The sequence below is a fragment of the Nannospalax galili genome, unplaced genomic scaffold, assembly GCF_000622305.1.
Source record: "Nannospalax galili isolate Female #2095 unplaced genomic scaffold, S.galili_v1.0 scaffold936, whole genome shotgun sequence".
Lineage (NCBI taxonomy): Eukaryota > Metazoa > Chordata > Mammalia > Rodentia > Spalacidae > Nannospalax > Nannospalax galili.
The window spans coordinates 363584-387681 of NW_008337142.1; the positions used below are offsets into that span (position 1 = coordinate 363584).

A 24098-nucleotide genomic window follows, 5' to 3' on the forward strand; every position below is an offset into this window, starting at 1 on the left:
ACCAAAGACCTCTGGACTACCATCTTGGCACAGATTCCCCACTACTTCCTGAGCCTTTGCATCCAGACTAGCCCAATTTCTCAGTCTAGTCCCCTGGAGCTCTCAAAGCCCACACCTCGCCTTTGCATACCTGAGACCAGTCTTTACCCCTTTCTGTCCCACCCCTGACTTGGACTCTGGAGACAAGCCTCCTTCCCTGCTTGCTCTGGATTCCTGAGATTAGCCTCCTTCACTGACTGCATGAGAATTCTGAATCCTACCTCTACCTAGGAAAGCCTGCCAAATTGTACTATGCCTGCTTACTAGAGGGATTCAGACCTTAGGAGAAAGCCTGAAAGCATCTGATCCTCATTCGACTTGGGCCACTGCCAGAACTCCTGAGCAACAGGACTAAAGCCATCTGGCCCCTCCAATACAAAATCAAAAGAGAGAACCTGAAGCCTAGACCAACCAGCTTTTCATGCCCAATAACTAAATCACAAAGGCACATAAAGTTTACAAACAGAAATAGTCCTAAACTCAACAAAGGGAGGCTTGAGTCTCACAGAAGAATCAGAAACTGCAAAAGAAATCCACATATCAAAGCCACAGTGAAAAACTAATAATATGAAAAACCCAAGTAATATGTCCCCACCAAGTACCTACATTTCTGTAGAGGAGTGCAATGAGAACCCTCTAGAGATAAGACAGGACATGGAATTCAAAAGAACATGTATAAACAGAATAAAAGAAATTCAATGAATTTAAAGAACACATCAACGAAGAAATTAAAGGACTGAAAGAAGATAGGGACAAACTTCTGAATGAATTCAGAAAACAGAAATATTGAAGAATGCTCAGCCTGAAGTGAAGAAAGAAGTGAAACACTCAATAAGACAATTAAAAACAAGAGAAAGCCTCACCAATAGGATGAATGAAATGAAAAACAGAATATCAAGACTGGAAGATAAAGTGGAAAAGTAGACCACTAGAGCAAAGATTTTGAAAAATTTAAGAAAACACAAGAATAGAATACGCAGGAATTGTGTGACACCATAAAAAGACCAAAATAAGGAATCATAGGCATAGAGGAAGGAGAAGAATCTCAGGATGATGGTATAGACTAGATCTTCAACAGGACTGTGAAGAGAATTTCCCAAAATTAAAGAAAGACATGCCCATACAAATAGAGACTCACATAGTACAACAAATAGATAGGACCAGAAAAGAACCTCTTCATAGCACATCATAGTAAAAATATTAAATGCACAGAACTAAGGGAGAATATTGAAAGCTGCAAAAGAAAAACAAGTCACATATAAAGGAAACCACCCTCAGAATTACAGCTGACATTTCAGTGCAAACTATGAAAGACTGAGGATCCTGGACCAAAGTAGTCCCAGTTCTAAATGACCCCAGATGCCAACCCAGATTACTTTACCCATCCAAAATGTCTATTACACTAGATGGGGAAAGGAAAATATTCCGTGACATAGATAGGCTGAAAGAATTCATGGCCACAAAACCAGCCCTTTAGAGAGTTCTTGAAGCAATACAAAGTGCTGAAGAAAAGAATGACTATACCCAAGGCGTAACAGAAAGAAACTTAATGAAGGTATAACTGTGCAAATGCAGTTACACCAAGAATGCAAACACAAATCAAAATGACAGGAATCAATACACATCTTTCCTAAATAACTTTAAATATCAATAGACTGAACTCCCCAGTCAAAAGACACAGACTAGTTGAATGGATTAAGAAACAAAACCCATCTTTTGGTTGTCTGCAAGAAACCCATCTCACTTTCAAGGACATGTACTACCTTAAGGTGAAAGAATGGAAAAAAATTCCAAGCAAATGGTACTAAGACAAAAGCAGGGGTTGCAAATCTAATATCTGACAAAATTGACTTCAAACTAAAACTAATGAGATGAGATAAAGAAGGCCACTTCATTCTGATCAAAGGAACAATTAACCAAGAAGATATTATAATTATGAACAAATATTCAGCAAACTCTGGCACACCCAATTTCATAAAAACAGTACTACAAGATTTAAGACCCATATTAATGCCAACTCATTAATAGTACGGGACTTCAATACCCCATTGTATCCTTTAGATACATCAACAGGACAGAGAATTAACAGAGAGACATCTGAATTAATACCATACATCAAATGGACCTAACAGACATCTATGGAATAGTCCACCCAAGCACCAAAGAATATACTTTCTATTCAGCAACCCATGGTACTTTCTCCAAAATCAACCACATACTGGTACACGAAACAAGCCTCAAGAAATACAAAAAGATTGAAATAATTATATACATTCTATCTGACCACAGTGTAACAAAGTGTAAAATCAACACCAGAAGAAACCCTAGTAACTACATGAGCACATGGAGATTAAACAACACATTCCTGAATGATGAATGGGTCAAAAGAGAAATCAAGAAATAAATAAAAGTATTCCTGGAACTAAATGAAAAGAACCATACAACACAACAAAACTCTGGGACACGTTGAAAGCAGTCCTTAGAGGGAAATTTATAGCTCTAAGTGCCTACATTAAAAAATTGGAAAGAACACAAATAACTGACTTAACATTGCAACTGAAGATACTTGAAAGCAACAATGAATGAAACCCAAACCCAGCAGACAAGAGGAAATAAAAAAAATTAGAGCAGAAATTAACAAAATAGGAATCAAGAAAGCAATACAAAGAATCAACAATACCAAGAGCTGGTTCTTTGAAAAGATAAACAAGATTGACAGACCGCTAGCCCAATTAACCAAAAGAAAGAAAAAGCACCTCCAAATTAACAAAATCAGAGATGAAAGGGGAAACATTATGACACCAAAAAGATCAACAACATTATAAGGGAATACTTTATAAGGGAATATACAGTTATAAGGGAATACTTTAAAAACCTATATTCTACTAAATTTGAAAACCTAATTGAAATGGACAGATATCTAAAAGTATGGGAATCACCAAACTAAACCAAGAGATCAACAGCTTAAACAGACCCATAACACAAAAGGAAATTGAAACTCAAAACTTCCTGACTAAAAAAGGACCAGGACCATATGGATTTACAGCAGAATTCTATCAGACATTTAAAGAAGATCTATATCCAAACTACTTAATTTATTTAAAAAAATAGAAATGTAGGGACAACTCCCAAATTCCTTCTATGAAGCCAGCATCACTCTAATACCAAAACAAAAAACAAAACTATAGAACCAAATCCTTAATGAACATAGATACAAAAATTCTCAACAAAATACTTGCAAACCGCATACAGACACACATCAAAAAGATCATCCACCATGATCAAGTTGGCTTTATTCCAGAGATGCAGGGATGGTTCAATATACGTAAGTCAATAAACATCATAAACCATATAAATGGACTCAAAGACAAGAACCACATGGTCATCTCAATAAAGGCAGAAAAGGCTTTGGACAAAATTCAACATACATTTATGTTCAAAGTCTTAGGGACAATTGTACTCGAGGGGAAATGCCTCAACACATTAAAGAAATATGCAACAAACCCACAGCCAACATCATTCTAAATGGAGAAAAACTGGAAGCATTCTCATTAAAATCAGGAACCAGACAAGGCTGTCTACTATGTCTACTCCTTTTTAACATAGTGCTTGAAACTCTTGCAAGAGCAATAAAACAAGAGAAGGAAATTAAAGGAGTAATAATTAGAAAAGAAGCAATAAAAATATCCCTTTTGCAGATGATATGATATCTAAGAGGCACCAAAAATTCCACCAGAAAACTTCTAGAAATTATTAACACTTTCAGTAAAGTGACAGTTTACAAAATTAATCTACAAAAGTCTGTATCTCTTCTATATACCAATAACAAGCAATCAGAGAAAGGGTACATGGAAACACTCCCTTTCACAATAGCCTCAAAAAAAAAAAATCTCAGCATAAACCTGACCAAAGACATTAAAGAGATTCAGGAAGACACCATAAGAGTGAAGGACCTATCAATGCTCATGGATTGGAAGAATTAATATTGTGAAAATAACCATCCCATCAAAAGCCATTTTCTAAATTCAATGCAATGCCAATCAAAATCCCCATGACATTCTTCACAGAATTGGGGAAACAAAGCATACTAAGATTCACATGGAAGCACAAATCACCTTGGACAGCCAAAGCAACCCTGAGCACTGATATCAATGCTAGGGGAATTAGTATACCAGATTTTAAACTATATTACAGAGCGATAGTCATAAAAACAACATGGTACTGGTATAAAAATAGACCGGTAGATCAATGGAACAAAAATGAAGACCCAGATCTGAATACATGCAATTTCAGCCACCTGATATTTGACAAAGGGGCCAAGAACATTCACTGGAGGGAAGATACCATGTTCAGAAAATGGTGCTGGCAAAGCTGGATTTCCCCCTGTAGAAGAATGAAACTAAACCCCTATCTTTCACTTTGCACAAAAGGCAACTCCAAATATATCAAAGACCTCAATGTGAAGCCTGAAACTCTGAAACTGTTAGAAGAAAATATTAGCAATAACCTACAAGACATAGGTGTAGGAAAGGATTTCTAAACCAGACATCAGTTGCTCAGGAAATAAGGTCAAGATTCAACAAATGAGACCTCATTAAACCAAAAAGCTTCCGCACATTAAAAGAAGCAACCGAGGAAGTGAAGAGAAAACCCTCAGAGTGGGAGAAAATATTCACCAGCCCTGTGTCTGACAGAGGTTTAACATCCAGAATATATAAAGAACTGAAAAAGCAAAGAATCAAGAAAGGAAGTAACCCAATTAAAAGAAGGGCTAAGGAGTTGTACAGAGAGTTCTCAAAAGAAGAAATAATGATGGCTAAGAAGCACCTTAAAGGGTGTTCAGCATCATTAGTAGTTAGGGAAATACAAATTAAAACCACTTTGAGATTTCATCTTACCCCAGTCAGACTGACTATATTCAAGAGGACAAATGATATGAAATGTTGGAGAGGATGTGGGGAAAGGGAAGCACTCATCCACTGCTGGTGGCATTTCAAACGTGTTCAATCCCTGTGGAAAGCAGTATGGAGAATGCTTCAAAACTAAAAATGAACCAACCATTTGATCAGTTATACCACTCCTTGGCATATACCCAAAGAACTCATCCTATTGCGCAGACACTTGTACAACCATGTTTTTGCTGCTCTTTTCACAGTAGCTAAGAGATTGAAGCAACATAAGTGTCCCTCAAGTGATGAATGGATAATGAAAATGTGGTACATTTATACAATGGAGCTCTACTCAGCAGTAAAGAAAGATGAAATCATGAAATGTTCAGGTAAATGGATGAAACTAGAAACTGTTATACTAAGTGAAGTAACACAGACTCAGAAAAACAAACAACATATGTTCTCCCTCAACAACTCAAAGGAAGATATCTCCTGTCTGGCATTGTTTCTTGTTACATAGCCTTTAGTTATATAATACGGACTCTTAAAGAAATATACTAATATACTGATATATACTGATATGGACTCTTAAAGAAATATACTGATATACACTGATATACTTTAATCTTTGGTTATACTTTCCTTTTTGGTGTTTAAGACCATAGAGTTGGCCCATATAAACCAATTTATTTTTACTCTTAAGGTTGTTTGATGATCTGCTTCTTAGGGGTCACATGGGCTTGGGAGGAGCTCCTGGCTCCTTTCTTTTACCAGTTCTATGTGAAGAAAAGTCAAAGGTCCTGCTCAACAATGGCTGGCTTCTCTTAGAAGCATGGAAGAAAAGTTTCCTCTGAGTTGACCCTCCTTTTTGTAGACTGGGCATTGGTTCATGTCCATCTGGTGGGGTCTCCATGGCCTCTCTGAACAAGAGGACAGGTGACTTGCCACAGTTACAGGACATTTTGAGGTATGCTCCATAGTCCCCTGGAACTTAGCCAACTTGAAGGGCAAGGAGCAAACACTCTCCTTTAGGCCCCTCTGACCAGATTAGTATAGGCCTCAAAGTATGACTGTTAAACATCCAAGAAGGTTAGTTCTCATAATTTGTAGCTCCTTTCCTGGTAAATATACAAAATAAATCTTCCTATGTAAGCTTCATGTGTGATATTAAAGGAGCCAAGTGAAGCCCATTCTGGATCCCAAAGACTGTCTCAATTTGGGGATATTTTCTTAGTCAGTAAGACAGTCATAATGATTTTAGAATAGGGCATTATAGTTCTGATATCCCTTACTCTGTATTAAATTATGACAATGACCTCCACCAGTAAGCTTGATTACCTACTGTAAAGTGAGGACAACAAACATCCTTGAAAAGAAACTCACTAAGTTCTTACAACCAGCAACTCATGTACGAGCTCAGCCAACACTCGGATACATAGTGATTGTCTAATAGATTTAGATTGTTATAATCATTGATCATTGACAATGACAAATGACAGTTGTCCCTCTAGAGGGCAATGCCAGCACTCCAGAAAAATTAGACATCATAATTCCTGTAGACAGTGAGAAACCAAAGCACCCAGGTTTTTTCAATTGAAAAAAACCAAAACAAAACAACAAAAAACGACCTTATCCTTTGGCCTTTGCTTGAATTTGGGTGCACAGGGCTTAGAAAGAGACATTAACTGATATGTCTTGATGCATGAAAACAAGTATGTTGTTTCTGAAATAGACTCAAATTATGTTTTTTGTAGTGACAATGAAAAATTTAAAGGTCTCTAGAAATTTCATAACTTAATACCCATTATATGTATACATATATACATAGAAAGATATTATATACAAGATATTATATACATATATACATGAAAAGATGAATAATTAGTGAAATAATGCTATTAACATTAATTCATTATTCTTTTTTAAAATTTGTTTTTATTGAACGTTTGTGTATTTCACACAGAACATCTCAATCAATATTAATCATCTTTATACCTCTGTCCCCGCTGGCATCCTCCCATAGCACCTCCAGTGGAATCCATACACTCCATCATTTGTGTTAAGGCCTGCAGTGTTAAGTCAGTGTCCCCGGATGTCCCCCAGTGCAAGTTGATCCACTGAGGTCTAGTCAGTCTGTCTAGAGTCCCTGGTTTTAGGAAGATTAACTCTTCCTCACCCAACAGTAATCAGCTGCCAATATTCCCAGCTAAGACTGGGTCCTGCTGTCCATTTCCCCAACTCTATATTGGGATTTTGTCTCCCTGAGTCCATATGGGATTTGTATATGCTAACATCATTGTTGTAGATTCACATGAAGAGAGTCCCAGGAGCAAGCAGGACTCCATTTCCATATGGTCGTGCACCTCCTCCCTGGCTCCAATAATCTCTCCATCACTTTCTCCACAATGCTCCCTGAGCCCTGGGTGGGTGAAGTTTAATATAAGAGTCCTGTCTAAGAATCAGTGTTCTGCAAACTCAATTTCTATGCTTTGGCCATTCATGACCTTTTGTGTTCCTAGTCCTCTGTTGCATGAGGGAACCTCATTAATGAGAACTGAGAGATTCATTAGTAGCCACTTTACCCCTATTCTATGTTTCATAAGCCTTAGGTGTAGAGGTTGCATTGTAGGTGTGTCACTTAGGCCTGGGCAATTCACAGACAATGTCTGTGACCAGTTGTGGTACTTGATAATAGTCTCTGTCTGGTGCCAACCTAGCTTTTTGATGAGTGGTGACTGGGATATCTGTTGTAAATATAAGAATACATATTTTGCACATAGTAAAAGTTTACATTAGCCTAGGGATATCACAGTCTGGGGTTTTCCCTAAGATCTATGACCTCTTCAGCCATGTGTATTTGGTTACATTTGCAATACCAAACTTGAGTTTTCCCATTGAGTGGGTTTTTAGTCCAGTTAGGTAGCTGTTGATTGTCTGCAAGATAAAAGTGCCACTACTGCACCAATGTCATATGCTGTGTCGGCCACTGATGTGGTTATTTGCTCTTGAAGTTGGTGGTAGACCACCAGTTGATGTTTTCCCTTGGCATCTTCACAGTGCTCTCCAAAGCTCTGAGAGCTAACCTTCAAGGGAAGTGGCTCTAGGTCAGTTCTACATCATTGTTACAAATCCTGTGTCCAAAGTATGTTCTCTCTTCAGCAGCAGTGTCTTACCTTCAAGTTCTTTGAGGCAATCAAGGGCCATGACAATAGCCTGTGTAATTTTGGGAGTCTCTTGTACCACCCTGGTCAACAACTAAAAGGAAGGTTTCCTGTCTGGCACTGTTTCTTGTTAGGTAGCCTTTAGCTATACACATGGACTGGTGTAGAGATATTGTATATGTAGTTTGTCATTAGGTTTTTGGACTAATACGATTCCCTCTGGGGTTTTATACTATCTAGGCATTATTTATTGCCTCTCTCTCTCTCTCTCTCTCTCTCTCTCTCTCTCTTTCTCTCTCTCCCTGTCAAACCCTTCCATCATGGCTTCTCCATTTAAAGTGTCCCCAGTTTCCCCATTTATCCTATGGTAATACCAATCTCCTTTGGTCCCACCTCTCTTGACCTCCTTTCTCTTTATCCTCAAAGTTCCTTGTGTAACCCTCCCACCCTCCTCTCATTTAAATATCCCCGTTTTATTCATTTCTCCCTTAGTAACTTCTGTCTCCTACTGTTCTTCTCGCTCAGGTTCATTCTTTCCCATCACCTCCCTGGTTCCTTTTCATTTTACTTGTTCCTGCAGTTATATCAGGATACATACTCACATAGGATTTGGTTCTAAGAAGTTTCTTTTTGTGACAGATGGAGGCTGCTGCCAGACCCCATCACTGGTTAGAAATAGAGTATATGTCTGAGAGATGCCCAGTCCTAGGTGACACATCTACAGTGGAACCTCTACACCTAAGACTCATGGAACATAGCAAAACATGGGGTAGAGAGAAAACTAGTGCATACCCGAACTCTCATCAGTGAAGCTACCTTATACAACAGAGTGTGACACATGCAAAAGGCCACAACTGACCAACTTTTAAAGAATAAGAAACTATAGAGTGTGTGTCCCTGGATAGGACTCCTATATCAGACCTCTCCCACCCATGACTCAGGGACCATTGTATAAGAGTGGGCAGAAAGATTGTAAGAGCCATAACTGGCCCATGAACATATGGAAGCAGAGGTTTTTCAGGCCACTGAAAGCTTGCGCATATGAACTTATGGCAATGGTGGTATCGAGTTCAGGACCCATGCCACCTCAATCAGAGAATGGCACAGAGTAGAGTGGTAGAGTGAGGGAAATGGGTGGTGGGTAGACCCTAGCCTGGGAACTATTGGAGACTGATCTGCTACTGGATGAGGGAGAGCAGGTCTTACCAATTATCTCTAGATAGGCTGACTAGGGATTTCTCTTTTCATCAGTGATCACAGACACTAGGGATTCTTCATCAAAGTCAGTTTTTCACAGTCTGAGTACATGCAGGTTACACTTTGACTATTTTCAAGCCTCACTCAGCACACTCATCCACTGTATTCCAAAGTGTTATCCAACAGATTAATTCCCCAGAGGGCTTCTACTGTGGGTAAAATCATAAGCTAAGTTCTCATAGCAGCTAGCAGTTAACTCACAGGCCTCCAATCCAAAATTCTCTGAGTGGCAGTTGGGATGTTTCACAGTTTCACATGACAGTTTTATATCAGTGTTCCGTAGCTTATTTTCTGCCTGTAAACTTTTCAGGTTCCTATTGTAACGGACTGCAGCCAGGTCTTGACAGCCAATGGATGATGATGATGGCCAGGTAGACCATGTGTGTGCTGTTCAGTGGCCACTAGCAGGCTCAGCCCTCAGCAAGAGAGGTACACTAGGGTATGGCACAGTGGGGTGGTTGCAACACCCTCCTGATTGCGTGTGGATAGGCAACCAGGCCTGCACAGCTCCAAGTTCATGTTGGCTCCCTGGTTATTCTTCCTCTTACTGGGCAAGTCCTGAGTTCAGAATTTTGAGCTCCGCATGGAAGTTCCAAAGTTCTTAGTAAGTGAAGAGGTCTAGAGTCATATTTTAAGTCCTTACACTGAGAGCTGCCACAGCCACCGATTCACCCAAGCCTTCAGTCATGTTGCCACAATCATGACTCCCAAGTTATTTTCTTTCTTACTTGCCAAGTGCTGAGTTCAGTGTTTTTAGGTTAATATAGAAAAACCTATTGTCAGGGAAACATTCATCTTGCATGACACGATTCCTGACATGGTCCAGCTCATGCACTCAGCCTCTTGGGAGCCAGCTCACCATGGGCCCCGAGACTGGCTGCTCTGGGCCCTCTCATTCTGCTGCCACTTTTATTTTGATTCTCCAAATGCCCTCTTTTTATTTAACTTTGGTATGCCACACATACATTTAAATTTTAGTTTACATTTTAATTTATCCATTTCTTTTAGATTTTTCTACTTTAGTGCAATAAAGGTTTCTATAGTATGTCCTTATGGTTTTCTGAAGTTTCTCGGGGTCTGTTGTAATGTAATGTTTCCCTTTTCACCTATAAATTTGTTAATTTGGGTCCCCTCTCTTTTTTTCTTTCTTATTTGACTGAATGTTTTCAATCTTGTTAATCTATTCAAAGAACCATGTCTTCATTTAATTGATTTGTTATAGTCTTTTCTTCATTTCTAGTTCATTAATTTTGGCTTCAATTTTGTTTATCTCTTCCTGTCCACTATTTTTAGGTATTGTTATTTGTTTTTCAAGACTTTCAGGTGAATCATGAATTTATTTATTTGAGATGTTTCTTCTAATTTTCTGGTTAGGTACTTAATGCTATACATTTTCCTCTTAAGACTGCCTTCATTGTGTCCCATAGGATTTGATATGTTGTGTTTTTATTTTTATCCAACTCTAGAAAGTTTTAAATTTTCTTCTTGCTTTCTCCCTTGAGCCAAGTTTCATTCATTAGTGTGTTGCTTAGCTTTCATGAGTTTGTGAACCTTTTCCCACATCTATCTTTAATCCTTTGTGGTGAGATAGAACATGGCATGGTGTTTCAGTTCTCCTAAATATGTGGAAACTTGATTTTTGTCCTAATACGTGTTCAACATTGGAGAAATTTCCATGGGCTGCTGAGAAGGAAGTGTATTCTTTGGTGTATCAGTGCATTCTTCTCTAGATGTCAATTAGATCCATTTGATTTATGGTATCATTTAATGACAAGAATTCCTTATTTCAAGTTTGTCTGATTGACTTGCCTATTGGTGACAATGGGGTGTATTGACATGACCCAGTATCACTGTATTGGACTTAATGTGTGATTTTAGATCTACCAATATTTCTTTTATGAACTTGGGTGTCCATGTCTGTGGTCTATGTATGCTTAGGATTGTAATATTTTCCTGGTGTATTTTTCCCTTAATGAGTATTAAGTGACATTCCCTGTCTCTTCTGACCAGTTCAGCTTGAAGTATATTTTGTTGCTTGTTTCATTTTCCCCATTTCTTTCTTTAAGTCAATACTCTAATGACAGCATCCATATGTACCTATGGATTACAGTTCTTAACAGTAGCCATGGAGTTAGTTCACAGAAGACAGATGCTCTCAGGGACTATAGGCATCCACCGCAGCTCTGAGAAAACTGCTTATAAATCTTATGAACAACACCTGCTCATCACTTCCTTAGTTACACATCAAGGAGTGGATCTATGCATTATTATGGAAATAGTTTCAGTGAATCCTAATATAGATTTGTCAGCAACTTAAGAGATCTGCAGGGTTATCAAAACAACACCTTCCATTTTACATTTATGGCTAAGGACAATTTAATAGTCATGAAATATTTAGGACATAAGGCTGCTTCTATGTGCTTAATACTTCATAAAAATGGAACTGGAGAGATGGCTCAGTTAAGATCACTGGATGCTCTTGCAGAGGACCCAGATTTGATTCCTAGCACTCACATGGTGGCTAACAACCTCTGTGACACCAGATCCAGGGGAATCCAACATCGTCTTTTGACCACTGTGGATATTGCACAGCACAAGTCACTTACATAGATGCAGACCATGCATTCATATACATAAAATAAAAAAGATAACTAATAAAATAATTTAAAAACATTCAAAAGCAAAATAAACTGTATGTCCCATTGGTACACAGAAAGCATGATGAATACTACACAGTGCTTTATAATCTTTCCTAGCTTTAGAATCTCTACGAGAGCTTTCTGTGAACTAGCAAGTGCTGTTAGCCCATTTATTAGATGAATATAGTGGGACTTGGAAAGGTTAATTTATATAAGTTCACAGAGTAGTAAGTGACTAATACAGAATTCTACCCAAATTTTGTGATGTCATTGTCCAAATCATAATCACATAAAGACATGACTGAATGAACTCACCTTAGTATATCACTGATTGGTCACTGACTTCCTTACATGTATAATCGTGAGTATTGTGATGATTGATTCAGGTTAGGTATTTGAGGAAATAAATGTACTTATCTACATAAAAATGCTTTGTGAGAATATAATTGCAGAGTGTGAAATCTTGAATGGGACACCTATATAGCACCCTCTCCGCCCAAGACTCAGTGAGCCTTATGAAAGAGGGGACACAAATGTTGCAAGAGTCAGAGTGGTAGATGACTACAAAGAAACAGTGTTTTCCAGACTGCAGGGCAGTAAGTCATATGAACACAAAGCAATTGTGACAGCCTGCACAAGACTCAGGCCAGGCAGATTTCCAACATAGAGCATGGAGGTGAGTAAGAAGCCCCACCAGTAGCTGAGGAACTATTGGCAATTGACTGATAGCTGCAAGAGAGAGGGTCAGTTTCCTCTAATGCAGTGAAATTTAATAGGTTGATCAGGCTCCAGAGGAGGGACGCATACCAAAGGGCATTTGTGGATACAAATTAGACTGTATAGGCCTTAAAAAATAATGGAGAACATGGAATCATGGATAGGGGAGGACAGTACAGGTGTGCAGATAGGGGAGGTTGTCTGAATATGATAAAAATACATTGTATGAAATTCTCAAAAATTCAATAAATTAAAAAAAATCTTTGTGAACAGAGATCTCAAGAGCTCCAATCTCATGGCTGCCACCTGTAAATTGAGAGTTAGGGACTAGAAGATACTTTACATCCTTTTCTGCCCAAATAGCTCCAAGGGGTGGGGATGTTGGAACCCTGAGATATGATAGAACCACAGGAAAGCAGGGAATTGATACACATGGTAAAGTGGGCCTGGAATTAGCAGGGAAATTCTCCACGACAACCATGACACAAGAGAGCAAGCCTCTGCAGAGTGCTCATGCTAATTGGCTTTTCTCCTTTCACCTTTGGTCTCAGTGGCATATTTAAAAGGAAGCCCAGTGTCATTATCTCACTTGCTGTGCATGGGCAGCCAGGTTCAGGATCAAATACATCCACTTAGGAGTGCAATACAGAAAATACTTGGGAAAAGAAATCAGCAATTTTAGCCTTGGACAAAAACTTTTGTCTTCTAGGATCTGCGTCAAGCTTGGCCGGAGCACAAGACTTAGAAGGTGGGAATCTGTGTTTTCTCGAGATCCATATAATTTTTAGAGTAGGATCTACATGGAACAAGGTTTCTGAACATAAACCTTTCCCCTTCCTCCTTTTTCCCTCCTCTCTCTTGTCCATACTTAGCATGTACTTTTTTCTTTTACTTAACAATGATTTCTGACCTTTAGTGACTAGAATAATCTTATACATAAAATGTCAGGTAAATAGGATGTGAGATGGGAGTGTAATTCTTATAGAAGTTAGTGTGAACTCCACTAGTTTCTATTTTCTTTTTTAAATTTTATTTATTATATTTATTTTATGTATATGCATGTATTGCTTGCATGTAGGTAAGTGCATCCATGTCGTGCAATGCCCGCAGAGGTCAGAAGAGGCTGTCAGATCCCTTGGGACTTGAGTTCCAGACAGCTGTTAGCTTCTTGTATTATAAAATGAGGAGACCAGGATTTTCTAACATCATATGAGACAAGGCTTACAATCCTGAGAGACTGTAAAAGTCAGTAATTGAGAATTGGTTCAGAATGAGTAATTTTCTTTGTTTCAGAAAAATTGAGATCAAAACATGCTTATCTATGTTTCCTGATTTTCTCCATTCTCAGGATGATTTTATTTTATTTTTTTCAGAATTTTTTTCTTGAGATAATAATTAGATTTTTATTGAAATGCAACACTTGAGTCATGACTTCTGAGTAATAGATGAAATGTGGATTATGGTAAGACACAGTGCTCATTCATGATTCCTTTACCTTTCTGGGATGCTTTAACCAGTTTTCTGTTGTTCTCCTTGGTTACCTTGGGACCCTGGAGACACCAGGTGGGCAGAGAAGATATTGAAGTGCACACCACAGCTGCAGATAGGGTTCATCTGAATATCAGCTTCAGGCCTCTTAATGTGACTCCTTTGTCACTAAACAGCATTCTCAGCCTTACCTGATTCTGTGCCTCCTGCACCTTCTCAAACTGATCTTCATTAGATCAGCACTGGAGTCTTGATTAGCAACACCCAGCTAGAGAAATCTCCACTCAATATTCACATCAGACAGATTTTCTTCTCTAATAGTCCTGAGAGATGGCAACACAGGCAAATAATGTATCAAAGACAGTGAGTATATTCAGAGTTTTCCCTTGTCTTCTACCTCATCAAATGGTAACAAGATAGATTAACAAGGAAAAAATATTGTCAATAATAAAAATAATCCCAAGCACCTCACTTTTTTTCTGGAAATGGCAGGATATACAGAATACATGGAAACTTAGCTGCCCAAGTAACAACAATGCAATTTAAGAAAAAGATGAAATTTAATGCAACTGATAGATGGAGTTTTACTGAAGGGATGCCATTTGTGAATGCTTATAATTTAAAATATTTTTATTAAATCTAAATCATTTTGGAAAAATATTTAAAATTAAATTGACATCTATTATAAGAATAAACAAAGATTTCCAAGCTCATAAAACCTTAGTGGAAAAAAAGCAAAAGTAAGATTCTTAGTTTCGAAGGGAACGCCTAAGAAAAGGACTACTTATTTGCCTATTTGGTGAGTAAGCTAGCAAAACTCAAATAACACAGTAAATTAAATCTGGCACGAACACTTGGCACATTGCAGTAACAGTAACATTCTGAAGCTAAAGTTGAAAACTTTATATAACTATGTACCGGTGTGTGCTTGATTGAAACGTGCACATATAAATGAGTTAAAACTAGTAAGCAAAAAAGGTGAGGATTTAGTCAAAATTGGTCATGGCATAGTAGTTCTAATCCTTTCTTTTTATTCTTTCATGATTTCACACATACAGTGTTGTTCTTTGATCAAAGCCCACACCATTATCCTCTCTTATGCCCTTCCCTCTCTCATCAAATTCCTTCTTCTGAAGTTCTGCCCCTACTTGTGTGTGTGTGTGTGTGTGTGTGTGTGTGTGTGTGTGTTGGGGCTATGCTCACTGCATGAACTCTGTTGGGATGGGAGGGTGCTTATTTCCTTGAATAAGGACAAAGTACCATTGATACAGCCCTGGGTATCATGACTCCCCCTCCCCCTCAGCAAACTTTATGGATTATCCAGGAGGTGTGGGGCTTTATAAGCTCCTCTCCCATCCATGATGGTATGATGATAATGCAAGTCTTGTCCAGGTGTTGTTCAGGCAGCAACTGCTCCTGAGTTCATGGGTGCAACAGCCATGTCATGTCTGGAAGCCAATGTTTAACAGCACTCCTTCCCATCCTCCAGCTTTTACACCATTTCTGTTTTCTCTGAGTTATTCCCTGAGCCTTCGAAGAGTGAATAAATCGTCTATTTGGGGCTGAGCATTCTGAAGTCACTTGTTTCCAACACATTCATCAAGTGTGACTCTCCAAATTAACCATTTTCCCCTGGAAACAGAAGCTTCTCTGACCAAGTCTGAGAGCAATACTAACCTGCTGGTGCGAATAGAAATATTTGGAGAGCAGTTTGACATCATGTCCATTTAGCAAAATAACACTAGAAGGTTCTTTCCTAGGGTGTCCAGAGCCATTGGCTTTTACCCAGTTTGACGTATTAGAAGTATTAGGTATGAGTTCCTTAAATGGATCATTTATTACTACATTCAACATACACTTATCAGGTGTGGCAAGTGTTTTTTGTGCATTAATGTTACCACCAAGGAGTAAAATCTCCCCTCCAGTTCATCACTGTGTCAAATCAGTGCTATCTTCTCAAACGTACTTAGTGGTAAAACAAAAAAGCATCATTAGGAATTTGCAATCTGTCTGGGTGTGAGTTAGCAGAGAAGGAAATAAATGTTATGATTTCTTAACAATATTATTGAATCTAAGTTTAGAGAACTTTTAATTATGGAAGTCACTTTCTTAAGAGTTTCTTGACACTTTAGTATAACTTGTCCCTGTTTCCTCTTTTACACAGGTGAGTGATGATTGGAATGGCAATTTATAACATTTATTGAACTCTTACTGTTTTAAGTCTTTTATGCCATTTTATCCCTGTAACAACACTATGAGATGAGCAACATTATCTCCATTTAGACATTAGGCATATAAATCCCAGAGAAGATCATATAGCCAGTAAATGAATTTCAAGTTTGTGGACTTTTCTCTTTCCCAGTCATTCCCCCTCTGTCTCCCTCCTCTGTCTTATAAGTATATGTGTAGCTGAATAATGAGTTTCAACAAACATGAGAATTGAAGAAAACTAAGAACATGCAACTAAGTATGAAGAAATAACATATTTTTAATACTTGAAATTGTAAATGTCTCCTATGCTTTACGTGTTTCTATGTGTCCAGAGCCAGACACGTGTGACAGAGAGGAAGAGAGGGAGGGAGTAAGGAAGAACAAAGTAAGTTGGAAACAGAGAGCAAATGCATGAGTTTATAAAAAAGAGAGAATACATGAGATTTCTGTAGAAGCAAATTTTCTGCAAAAAATTGGAAGTATTGAGACACATTCATTGGTATGGGTCCCATTTCTTGCTGAATTACTATATTGAGCTTCAAAATATTAATGTACTGCTTTCAATATTTTGTGATGAATTTTCCTGTTCATAATCCTATTTCAAACATGTTTTATATGTGAACTTTTCTGTAATAACTAGGTTTTAATTTCTTTATAATTTTTATTTTATTGTTATACTTCAAAAATGTCTTTTCCATCCTCAAATTGCATAAATGCATATCAACTTCTTCTGGTACTTTTTTACTTATCCTGAATCAGGTTTCATAAGCCACTTCTGAGAACACATTACCCTTTTCAAACTAATATAAAATACTAATTTTATCATATATAAAATTCTTGGACAAGTTGATAGTGCAGCAGGCCATCAGAACAAAAACTCTTTTGTCTGATCTTTTAACCATATTGCTACTATGCTGCTTTCCAAAAGAAAAAAAATACCTTAAAATTAAGATAATCATTCCTTAGAGCCAAGAGCCAATGAACTTCTTACTTTCATATGGAGAGATTCATATGAAGGCTTCCCTGAGAAGTTTTGTTCCATAATTTTATTAGGCACACATACATGCTACTAACAAAATTATAAATAATGATATTGTAGTTCAGGCTGCTTTCCATATGTTTAGTAAACATGTTAGAAAAGCATTTGAGAAATTCTTATGAATAGGGCAATTTTTCCTAAAGGAAAAGATAATGAAATTACTAAACTAATAAACTGGGATGGAAAATGATTTCAAATTCATTTGAACTGATGCCACCTATATTGTCATGAATGTAGCAGCAGTTATAAAGTGTCAGAAAACCTCTAAAACTTTTTATTTCAATCAGTGATATCTGCCACATATTTAATAATCCTATGATTTATTTTGCACTTTAATAAAAGTTTTCAGTCTTTTAAATACATTTTTTCATTCTTATGGGATTAAATGAAGGAATTGAAAGGTGGAAAACTGCACAGGTTGTTGCTGAAGGCTAGAAGAAAGGGTGGCATCTTTCCACAAAAGGACAAGGAAGCAGGTCCTCTTCTCCAGACACCAGGAGCAAAAGACAGATAACATGAAATCTATACTGTTGCAGCTTCACTTGAACCAAGAGTACATTCTTTCCTCTCCTTTCTGATAGCAGGATCACCAACGCAATGATTGGTGGAGGAAATATTACCAAGATCACTCAGTTCATCCTCCTGGAATTCTCAGATTTCCCCAGAATCACAGCACTGCTCTTCATCATATTCCTGCTCATCTACATCACAACTCTGACTGGCAACCTGTGCCTCATTGTTTTAATAACGATGGATTCCCACCTCCACAAGCCCATGTACTTCTTCCTCAGTAATCTGTCCTTCATAGACCTCTGCTATGTCTCCTCCACAGTCCCTAAACTGCTTTCCAACTTCATTCAAGAAAAGAAAACTATCAGTATTCTGGGCTGCATAGCTCAGTACTTCATCTTCTCCACTATGGGGATAAGCGAATCTTGCCTCATGACAGCCATGGCCTATGACAGGTACGCTGCTAATTGTAACCCACTGCTATATTCATCCATCATGTCCCCACCCTCTGTGTTCGGATGGTGATGGGATCCTATGTGGCAGGACTCACAGGTTCTTTATCTCAGACTTGTGCCTTGATGCAGCTCCACTTCTGTGGACCTAACATCATCAAGCACTTTTTCTATGACTTTCCTCAGCTGTTAAATCTATCCTGCACTGACGCTTTCTTTGCCCAAGTCCTGCTTGATATATTAACTATGTTGTTTGGGGGCAGCAAATGGCTTAGCTATTATGACATCCTACGTTTGTATTGTCTTGTCCATCATAAAGACCACTTCAGCTACCAGGAGGTCAAAGGCATTCAACACCTGTGGTCTCACCTGACAGCTGTTTCCCTTTTCTACACTTCCTGTGTCTTTGTCTACTTGGGTTCCGGCTCTGGTGGCTCCTCCAACTTTTACAGATTTGCATCTGTCTTCTACACTGTGGTGGTTCCCATGCTGAACCCCTTGATTTATAGTCTGAGGAACAAGGAAATCAAAGATGCCATGAAGAGGTTGCAGAGGAAGATGGGAAACTGCTAAGGCAAAGTCCAAGATTTCTGACAGATTTGCCCTACAAAATTCCTGATTACTGCTAGGTGAGGAAGAGCTGATCTTACCAAAGGAAGGTACTCTAGATAAGCTGACTAGACCTCAATAGGTGAACTTGCACTGAGGAACATCTGGGGACACTAAGTTGACACAATAGACCTTTTCGCAAATGACAGAACATATAAATTCCAGTGGGGGCTGCTATAGCAGGGTGCCAGTGAGGAAGAGAGTATAAAGATGATTAAGATTGAGATGTTATATATGAAATACACAAATATTCAATAAAAACAAATTTAAACAATTCCTAGTTAGCTTGAAAAAATTTTCAACTGGATACAGTTTACGTGGTAATAATATAGCTGAAAAATAAAACCTATGTCTTGGGGGTTTATTTTTTCATGTTGCATCAGAAGATGACTCAGGCTCCATTATTTATCTACAGTGTTTATGAAACATAGAGGCTTAAAATGTTTTCTTGCTATAATTGAAGACTTCTCTATCCTCATAGAAAATGCCTGGCTGAGCTTCCCTCTGCCCAGAGACCTTGTCTCACAAATGTGGTGATGCAGCATAGTAAAGACTGATGACCATTCATTGTTCCTTGTTTCTCAACAGATAGGACTGAATATTCTGAAGGGAAACTACTGTTTTAAGAAATATTACTATCATTGGCCTGGCTGTGCCTCCTAGAAAAGACTCACCTGTTATAGCTAATGCCTGTCTAAGCAAATTAGTGTTAATCATCTTACAAGTTTTGGGTCATGTCCTGGTCTCCACCAGCATAGGTTAAGGAAAGAAGATCCAAACTAAGTCTTCAGTAGTAATGAAGGACGTGATTTCTTCAGTGTTATTTACACATGAATGTGATGATTTGACATCTGAAATCAGAGTCCATTTGGGATTTAACATTGTAATTCCCAATAGCCAATAAGAATATCTGATACCACAGTATCAGAGGTATATATCGAGGTATACCTAGACTTCTTTTCTGTGCCCCACTAAGTCATGACTTGATTAACATAGCAAATAGAATCTTACTATCAAATTACTCCTGATATTTCAGAAATCTGTACATTTTATATAATACATGTATGCATTAATTATAGTGATAGAGACACTGAATACTTAATTTTCTAAAGACTAAAAAAATATGGGAAAATGTTTATAGGTCTCCAAACGCAGAAGAACCATATAGGTACTACTAAAAAACAACTGAGAACTCCCCAAACATCCTGAACCCTGATTATTAATAACTGAGAGGTACTTGAATGACCTCTTCTCTAGGGAACATGATTAGTTCTATGTGTATGAGCAGGTAAAAAGAAAATTCAGCACAAATGGTGGAAGTTGGCAAGAAGTCCCAGCACTGGCTGAAGATCTGTTGCAACTTACAGCTGTTGAGAGAGCGAGAGTCACTTTGTCTAAGTGTGTGTGATACCTTGAAGGTTGATCAGAATCCAGAGGATGGACCCATACCCAAGAACATTTATGGAACACAAGTTAGACTCAATAGGCCTTAAAATAAATAATAGAGGAGATGAGGTCGGGGGGTAGAGAGGTTAGGTGTGTATTTGAGAGGAAATGGTGGAAGATGTCTGAAAATGACCAAAATATATTGCATGAAATTCTCAAAGAATCAATAACAACAGTGAAAAAAGAGATATGTGATTGAGGTAATGGCATTAGGTTACTCCATATTTGCTTTCTTATCGGTTTCTTTGTTAGCTGGAATTATACTTGCTGATGCTCAAAATCACTTTTGACTACAAAACTGTTTTTGATGAATTTAATAAGAATAGGTGTAACGTGTATACCTGTGGGAAGAAACTTTAAGGGATAGTTTAGATCTTCCCCTGTGTGTTTTCTCACTTTGCCGCTGGGGTGCCCAGTGTTGCACATAGTGATTCTTTCAGTAGAGTTGGCCTCCTTGGGTGATTCTGCTGTAGTAAAAAATAAAACTTTATGGTTTTAAGCTTCTGAGTGTTTGGTTGTTTCTCTAGCAGAACCAAATTCAATGTTGTAAAATTTGACCTAATATGGTCTGAAGCTCTAGACTCCCAACAATTTAAAAATTACAAGTTCTAGTCACTCATATTTCTACACTGTATAAATAATTTGTGTTATTTCTGAATTTATTTTGTTTCATAAATTACTCCATAATTACTTTTCGTAGTTATAGACAAACAAATAATCTTTATTCAGTTCTCAGTTACTTTAGGCCTGGATATATCAAGGAGGGTAAGATAGAGTCACAACAAATTAAATAAGCTTTATCTCCATTAATTCTGCTAATTCTCTGGAGAATGGAAAGAATCAAAAAAGTATTTTCACCTGAAATAATTACTGGAGAGTTTACTGGTATCATTCAAATTCTTACCAAATTTTAAAAAGTACTTACTATATAAATTTCAGTGCATACAAACTATAAGATGGGGCTGGACCGATGGTTCAGCAGTTAAGAACACTTGCTGTTCTTCCAGAAAACCCAGGTTCGATTCCCAGCACCCACATGGCAGCTAACAATGGTTCTTAGTTCCAGTTACAGGGATCTGACACCCTCTTCTGACCTCTACATGCCACTGTAGGACATGAATGCAATTACATACATGTAGGAAATAAACTCATACACCTAAAATAAAAAAGAAAATATTTAAAAATACAGGGAGGCAGGGAAGGCAGATCTCTGTGAGTTCAAGGGCAGCCCAGTCTACAAAGCGAGTTACAGACCAGCTGGGGCTACAGGGAGACCCTGTCTCAAATATATATATATATATATATATATATATATGTATATATATATAATCTTGTGTGCATGAGTGTATGGCCTGCATGTATGCAACTGCACCCATGTTGTGCAATGCCCACTGAGGTCAGAAGAGGGCATCACATACCCTGGAACTGTAAGTACAGACAATTAGCTACCATGTGGGTGCTGGGAATCAAACCTGGGTTTTCTGGAAGAATAGCAAGTGTTCTCAATTGCTGAGTTATCTCTTTAGTCTCCTAAAAAATATTTTTTTAAAAAAATAAAAACTAGATTTTTTTCTCTCATTCACCCCCACCCAGTCTCCTGCGGGCCTCTGTCAAAGGCAGGCTCCAATCCCTTCACATCAGATCTCAGGACTAGCTGCCTAAACAAGGCTAACCAGATACCCTACCATAAATCCCCAAGGCCCTCACCAGGTGGTTCTCTCACCACCAACTTCCCAACCTCTGGATCAGGCAGACAGACCTGCTCAGCGAGGACTCTGACCTTTCTACTACCCTGCAGGAATTTGAAACACCCACCAACTTATCTTCCATACCTTAACAAAAAGTAACTAAGCTACATAAACAATATTAACAGAAACAAATTTAAACAAAATCAGAGTTGAAATTCCTGTTGGACACATAACCAAAAAAGAACACCCATATGCCCAAATGGCAATGAAAAACATGAACAGCATGAAAAACCAGGAAAATATGTCCCCAATAAAACCCATTAGTCCTACAGTTGTTCACAGCAATGAGAACCACCGTGAAGAACCCCAGGACGCAGAATTTAAAAGAACAATCATAAACATGATCAAAGAACTTCAAGAAAATACAAAAAAAAAAAAACTTAAAGAACTTAAAGAGGAAAGGCATAAACTTATGATGGAAACCCAAGAATATACAAATATGTGGCTTAATGAAATACCAAAAACAATTCATAACTTGAGAATCAAATTCATTTAAGAGAAAGAAAGAGTAAAGAAAACCCAAACAGAATTGAACACTGGACTGAAAAACTCAATAAACCAATTAGAAACAACAGGAGAAAGTCTCACAAGTACAAAGAATGAAATGGAGAATAATTTCAAGACTAGATAATAAAGTTAAAGGTCTTGACTCCTTAAGCAAAGAGTAAGCAACAATCATAAAAACACAGGAATGGAATTCTCAGGAAATGTGGGACAACATGAAACAACCAAATCTATGAATTCTAGGCATACAGGAAGGAAAAGAATCGTAGACTAATGGTATTGAACAGGCCATCAATAGGATTATAGAAGAAAATTTCCCTAAATTAAGGGACGATCTACCTATAGAGATTCAAGAAACACACAGAAAACCAATTAGACATGATCAGAACAGAAAGTCCCCATGGCATATCATAGTAAAAACATTAAATGCACAGAACAAAGAAAGGGTACTGAAAGTTGTTAGAGAAAAACTACACATTAAGAAAAACCCATCAGAATTATAGCTGAATTTTCAGGGCAAACTATGAAAGCCAGAAGCACCTGGACCAAAGAATTTCCAGTTCTAAACAATCATGGATGTCAATCCTGAATACTTTATCCAGCAAGACTATCTATCAAGATCCAAGGGGAACAGAAATTTTTCCACAACACAAATAAACTGGAAGAATTCATGTCATCCAAAGCAGCTCTACAGAGAATACTCAAAGCAAAACATAAGACCAAAGAAATGAACAAGTATATCTAAGAGGATAATGAAAGAAAACAAAGAAAGGTACAGCAACAGAAACACAAAATAGGGCCACAAACACAAAGAAATTAAAATGGCAGTATCCACTACACACCCTTCAAAAATAACACTAACTATCAATGGCTTCAACTCTCCTGTCAAAAGACATAGGTTGGTGCAATAGATCAAGAAAGAAAACCCATCTTTTTGTTGTCTTCAAGAAACTCATCTCACCTTCATATATAGACACTATCTTAGGGTGAAAGGATGAAAAAAACTACTCCAAGAAAATAAGAAGCAGGCAGGTGTCACAATTTTAATATGTGAAAAAATAGACTTCAAATTAAAACTTTCAGATGAGATAAAGAGGGTTACTTCATTTTAATCAAAGGAACAATTGTCCAAGAAGACATCACAATCATGAACACTTATGCACCAAATTCTGGAGCACCCAATTTCATAAAATCAGTACTCCAGGGCTAAAAGTCAGAAATTAACCCCAACTCAATAAAGGTAGGTGACTTTAATAACCTATTATCTTCAATAGACAGGTCAACTGGACAAAAAATAGAGAGATCTGGGCACCACCGGCTAACTCTCCTAGCCTGTACTACTATCCTCAGACCTCTTGGGGTAAGTCGATAGCGCAGCTCTCCGCGCCG

General features: G+C 37.8%; 1 pseudogene; it reads left to right on the forward strand.

Annotated features, from left to right (window-relative positions):
• Positions 1 to 18037: 18037 nt before the first annotated feature.
• On the forward strand, positions 18038 to 18975 carry LOC103733385 (annotated as a pseudogene).
• The last annotated feature ends 5123 nt before the right edge of the window (positions 18976 to 24098 follow it).